The 6,701-nt window shown below is 44.4% G+C and overlaps 1 pseudogene; it reads left to right on the top strand.

Annotated features, from left to right (window-relative positions):
* The first annotated feature begins 2,061 nt into the window (after positions 1 to 2,061).
* Positions 2,062 to 6,241, top strand: LOC138076356 (protein arginine N-methyltransferase 1-like; annotated as a pseudogene).
* The last annotated feature ends 460 nt before the right edge of the window (positions 6,242 to 6,701 follow it).

The raw sequence follows: 6,701 nt of genomic DNA on the forward strand, positions 1-6,701 counted from the left end.
CGCTTGTGGCTCAGCTGATAAAGAATCCACCTGCAATGTGGAAGACCTCGGTTCGATCCCTGCGTTGGGAAGATCCCCTGGAGAAGAGAAAGGCTACCCAATCCAGTATTCTGGCCTGGAGAATTCCATGGGGTCGCAAAGAGTCGGACAGGACTGAGCGATTTTCACTTTCAGTGGAATTCCAGGGATTTTATTCTCTTCTTTCTGCCTATTTGTCTAAAGAAGGCTTTGTACTATGAGCGGTTACCACTTGTTGAGGGATAAAGTTTAGAACCTAGACAAGGTATAAAAAAGCAGAGAGGTCACTTTGCCTGCAAAGGTCAGTATAGTCAAACCTATGGTTTTTCCAGTAGTTATATAGGGATGTGAAAGTTGGACCATAAAGAAGGTTGAGCGCCAAAAAATTGATGTTTTTGAGCTGTAGTGCTGGAGAAGACTCTTGAGAGTCCCTTGGACAGCAAGGAGATCAAACCAGTCAATCCTAAAGGAAATCAATCCTGAATATTCATTGGAAAGACTGATGCTGAAGCTGAAGCTGCAATACTTTGGCCACCTGATGCGAAGAATTAACTCATTGAAAAACTCTGATGCTGGGAAAAATTGAAGGCAGGATGAGAAGAAGGCTACAGAGGATGAGATCATTGGATGGTATCGTCAAATCAATGGACATGGGTTTGAGCAAACTCTGGGAGATAGTGAAGGACAGGGAAGCCAGGCATGCTGCAGTTCATGGGATCTCAAAGAGTCAGACATGACTTAGAGACTACACAACAAAAAGTTTAGAAGATAGACGTGGGCCAATAATCAGACAGAACGGGAGGCCTTGGAGGGAGTGAAAGTGGCTTTGAGGCCCTCAGGGGGCTTCTTCCAGAAAAAGGAGGAATGATTACCCACCAAGGAGAGGAGTACAGTCTCTTGACAGAAATCACCTTGGCTGGCCCACCGTCAGAGGCCCTCTGAGGTCAGAGGAAGGAAATCTTAATTTGAAAACAGTCTACTCTCCTTGTAAGTGTTTACTGTGTAAGCACTCCTACACAACCAACGCAACAATACATTTGTTATAAAAGCTAATATATAACCAACACAATATTGTAAAGCAATTATCCTCCAATTAAAAATAAATATATATTTTTTAAAAAGCTAATGTATAGCCAGCATTGCTTAGGGTAAGTTTGATTGCAAATGGCATAAAATTCAGCTCAGGCTTTTTGAAACTTTAAAAGGGATTGCTGGCTCGCGTGAGTGAAAGGTCAAGGGCCTAAGTGATGGATTGAGATCCACACTCAGGTAGCTAGTTTGCAAAAGTTGCACGTTGACCACCACACTGACCCCAGGCAGATGGCCTGAAAAACTTTGAGGCAGGTCTGAAAACAGCTGACCATCCATTATTGCTGCCTGTAGTTAGCTAGTACCAGCTGCTGGCTAAAAGGCCAGACTCGAATCAGGCAGCCCAATACACCCAGACCTAGTCAAACTTTTCTTGCTAGATTTGTTTTATGTAATTTGAATCAATGTTCTTTGGCACTTAAAAAATAGAGGTTACTGATAAAAATGTATCTTTTATAGTGAAGACTTATGAGCCATTGTTGATCATAGGCCACTCATTCCCCAAAGACATCCTCCTTGCTGCCAGGAGCTTTCACATTTGATGAGGTGTCAGTCTTACAATTACAGTGCATTATGTGTTTCTCTTGACCCCTTCCATGCATGCTCAGTCACTCAGTCGTGTCTGACTCTTTGTGACCCCATGGACTGTAGCCCGCCAGGCTCTATCCATGGAATTTTCCAGGCAAGAATACTGGAGTAGGTTGCCATGTTCTCCTCCAGGTGATCTTCCTGGTAGGGATTGAACCCAAGACTCTTGTGTCTCCTGCATTGGCAGACAGATTCTTTACACTGCCCCACCTGGGAAGCCCATTATATGTTACAGTTGACCTTAAAATAGGGAGGTTATCTGCGTGGGCTTGATTGAATCCCAGAAGCCCTTAGAAGTGGAGAGTTTTCTCCTGCCAGCTGAAGAAGTCAGAGAGATTCAAAGCAGAAAACAATTCCCTATACAACATGGACCTGAAGATGAAGGTTGGCCAAGTGATAAAGAGAGAAGCTTCTATTAACAGAAGCTGAGAGCAAGCCCTGGTTGGCAGCCAGCAAGGAAGTGGGACTGAATCAGAGATTCATATCAAACTCTGTACAATACTCAAGTCAGCACATACATCCTTTCTGCTCCTGAAACATTTACCACCTATGTATATTAGGAAGACAATATCAAGGGTCCCTCAAAGTGGAAATTGAGCAGACCAAACTCTGTGTCCATGAGACAGTAAGCCAGAAATTACCCACAAAAGTAAACCAAATGACAAGAACAACAACAATCCTAACCTCTTTCTTAAATAACTGTGCATCAAAGAGAAAGTGAAAGCTAGAGGCAGATTATTTTGAAATCAAGAATATCACATCATTGTATTTATGTTGATAACACAAATTTGCATCATTATTACTTCAGAGGTGTCACGTGTTAGACCTTGGGCCTAAAGCAGTTGAATATTGTGAAATTTAACAACTTTCAATGCATTCATTATCTATGAAAAAAATAATACAAATAATTGAACTCATATTTCTACTCAAAATTTCAGGGAAAGAACTTTAAAACAGATTAAAGCTGGAGTTCATGACATTGTACAGGAGACAGGAAGCAAGACCATCCCCAAGAAAAAGAAATGCAAAAAAGCAAAATGGCTGTCTGAGGAGGCCTTACAGATAGCTGTGAAAAGAAGAGAGGTGAAAGGCAAAGGAGAAAAGGAAAGATATACCCATTTGAATGCAGAGTTCCAAAGAATAGCAAGGAGAGATAAAAAAGACTTCCTCAGTGATCAATGCAAAGAAATAGAGGAAAACAATAGAATGGGAAAAACAAGAGATCTCTTCAAGAAAATTAGAGATACCAAGGGAATATTTCATGCAAAGATAGGCTCAAGAAAGGACAGAAATGGTATGGACCTAACAGAAGCAGAAGATATTAAGAAGAGAAGGTAAGATTACACAGAAGAACTGTACAAAAAAGATCTTCACGACCCAGATAATCACGAAGGTGTGATCACTCACACTCACCTAGAGCTGGACATCCTGGAATGTGAAGTCAAGTGGGCCTTAGAAAGCATCACTAAGAACAAAGCTAATGGAGGTAATGGAATTCCAGTTGAGCTGTTTCAAATCCTAAAAGATGATGCTGTGAAAGTGCTGCACTCAATATGCCAGCAAATTTGGAAAATTCAGCAGTGGCCACAGGACTGGAAAAGGTCAGTGTTCATTCCAGTCCCAAAGAAAGGCAATGCCAAAGAATGCTCAAACTACCGCACAATTACACTCATCTCAGACGCTAGTAAACTAATGCTCAAAATTCTCCAAGCCAGACTTCAGCAGTACGTGTACCGTGAACTTCCAGATGTTCAAGCTGGTTTTAGAAAAGGCAAAGGAACAAGAGATCAAATTGCCAAAATCCACTGGATCATTGAAAAAGCAAGAGAGTTCCAGAAAAACATCTATTTCTGCTTTATTGACTATGTTAAAGCCTTTGACCGTGTGGATCACAATCAACTGTGGAAAATTCTTCAAGAGAAGGGAATACCAGACCACCTGACCTGCCTCTTGAGAAACCTGTATGCAGGTCAGGAAGCAACAGTTAGACCTGGACATGGAACAACAGACTGGTTCCAAATAGGAAAAGGAGTACGTCAAGGCTGTATATTGTCACCCTGCTTATTTAACTTCTATGCAGAGTACATCATGGGAAACGCTGGGCTGGAGGAAGCATAAGCTGGAATCAAGATTGCTGGGAGAAATATCAATAACCTCAGATATGCAGATGACACCACCCCTATGGCAGAAAGTGAAGAAGAACTAAAGAGCCTCTTGATGAAAGTGAAAGAGGAGAGTGAAAAAGTTGGCTTAAAGCTCAATATCCAGAAAACTAAGATCATGGCATCTGGTCCCATCACCTTATGGCAAATAGATGGGAAAACAGTGGAAACAGTGGCTGACTTAATTTTTCTGGGCTCCAAAATCACTGCAGATGGTGATTGTAGCCATGAAATTGAAAGATGCTTACTCCTTGGAAGGAAAGTTATGACCAACCTAGATAGCATATTAAAAAGCAGAAACATTACTTTGTCAAGAAAGGTCCAACTAGTCAAGGCTATGGTTTTTCCAGTGGTCATGTATGGATGTAAGAGTTGAAGTATGAAGAAAGCTGAGCGTGGAAGAATTGATGCTTTTGAACTGTGGTGTTGGAGAAGACTCTTGAGAGTCCCTTGAACTGCAAGAAGATCCAACCAGTCCATTCTCAGATCAGTCCTGAGTGTTCACTGGAAGGACTGATGTTGAAGCTGAAACTCCAATAACTTTGGCCACCTGATGTGAGGAGCTGACTCATTTGAAAAGACCCTGATGCTGGGAAAGGTTGAAGGCAGGAGGAGAAGGAGACAATGGAGGATGAGATGGCTGGATGGCATCACTGACTCAATGCACATGGGTTTGGGTGGACTCCAGGAGTTGGTGATGGACAGGGAGGCCTGGAGTGCTGCAGTTCATGGGGTCACAAAGAGTGAGACGTGACTGAGTGACTGAACTGAACTGAAAGCTGGAGTTCCCTGATGGCCTAATGGTTAAGATGTGGTGCTCTCACCTCCATGGCCTGGGTTCAATCCCTAGTCAGGGAGCATCCTGTAAGCCATGTGGTGTGGCCATAAATAAATAAAACAGACTAAAGCCTGTAAAACGGAAAGAATAAAGACATAATAAAGATGAAAGCTGAATTAATGAATTTGAAAGCAGTAGACCTGAAAAGAATCCAAAAATTGTTTCTTAAGAAAAAAAATTAACAAATCAAAAGAGCGGAGGGGTCTCAGCAGCCAGAAGAAGAGCAGGCACGGCTGAAGACGGCGGCAGCCAAGGCCTCAAACTGCATCCTGGAGAATTTTGTAGCCACCTTGGCTAATGGGATGCGCCTCCAGCTGCCTCTTGAAGAAGTAACTCCCCCACTTTTGTGCTTCCCTGTGTCTGCTCTCACTTCTGCCTTCCCTTCCCTCCCCTCCCCAGCTGTGGGCTGAGCTAGAGACTGGGGCAAAGAAACTGGAGAGGTGGTCTGTGGCCAGACTGAAAGCAGCAAGAAGCCCAGTGCTGAGGACGTGATGTCCAAAGATTGCTACTTTGACTACTATGCCCACTTCTGCATCCATGAGGAAGTGCCGAAAGGTCTGCAAATTCACGTATGGCAACTCCATGTTTCACAGCTGGCACCTTTTCAAAGACAAGATGGTGCTGGACGTTGGCTCAGGCACAAGGGGCCTCTGTACGTTTACTGCCAAGGCCAGGGCCCGCATGGTCATTGGGATCGAGTGTTTCAGTAGCTGTGATTACATGATGAAGATTGTGAGAGCCAACAAGTTAGACCATGTGCTGACTATCCTCAAGGGGAAGGTGGAGGAGGTGGACTTCTTCACCATAGATGGGCTACTGCCTCTCCTATGAGTTGATGCTCAACACTGGGGTCTACACCCGAGACAAGTGGTTGGTGCCCAACGGCCTCATCTGCCCAGACCGAGCCACGCTGGTATGTAACAGCCATCGAGGCCCAGCAGAACAAAGACTACGTGAGCCACTGGCGGGAGAACATGTGCAGCTTTGACGTCCTGCATCAAAGACGTGGCCATCGTGGAGCCCCTGGTGGATGTGGTGGACCCCAAGCAGCTGGTCACCAACCTGCCTCATAAAGGAAGTGGACATCTCCACGGTCAATGTGGAAGACCTGACCGTCACTTCCCCCTTCTGCCTGCAAGTGAAGCCGAACGGCTACATGCATGCACTGGTGGCCAACTTCAACGTCGAGCTCACCTGCTGCCACAAGAGAACTGGCTTCTGCACAGCCCTGAGTCCCCATCCCCTCCCTGGAAGCAGCCGGTGCTCTGCATGGAGGGCTGCAGTGAAGACAGGTGGGGAGATCTTCGGCACCATCGGCATGTGGCCCCATGCCAAAAACAACCATGACCTGGACCTCACCATTGGCCTAGACTTCAAGAGCCAGCTCTGCGAGCTCTCCTGCTCATCCACTGGATGCACTAACATGCCTGGGTTCACCCACCCCAGCCCAGCTGGTCCTGCAAAGGCCCCCGGGTCTGCGGCATTTTTAGGCGGTTTCGGGGCTCCCCCTACCCCTATGCGCCGGGGTGTGGAGGGCACATCATGACTGTGTTTTTCATTACTTATGTTTTTATATGGTTGCCTTTATGCCAATAAATTCTCAGTTGGGATGGCAAAAAAAATAACAAATCAAAACTATAATGAGATATCACCTCACACCTATCAGACTGGCTCTTATTTTAAAAAAAGACAACAAATAACAAGTGTTGGGGAGGATGTGAAGAGGAGGGAACTCTTGTGAACTCTTTATGGGAATGTAAATTGAGGCAGTCACCATGAAAAATAGTGTAGAGGTTTCTTGAAAAATTACAAATAGAACTACCATATGATCCAGCAATTCCACTTCTGGGTATTTTCCCAAAGAAACCAATAATACTGTATTGGGAAAGATATATGTGTCCCTATGTACACTGCAACATTATTTACTATAGTCAAGATATGGAAGTAACCTAAGTGTCCATCGATAGGTGAAATGAGTGGAAAAAGAAGATGCGGTATGTATACAC

The sequence above is a fragment of the Capricornis sumatraensis genome, chromosome 3 (genome assembly GCF_032405125.1).
Source record: "Capricornis sumatraensis isolate serow.1 chromosome 3, serow.2, whole genome shotgun sequence".
Lineage (NCBI taxonomy): Eukaryota > Metazoa > Chordata > Mammalia > Artiodactyla > Bovidae > Capricornis > Capricornis sumatraensis.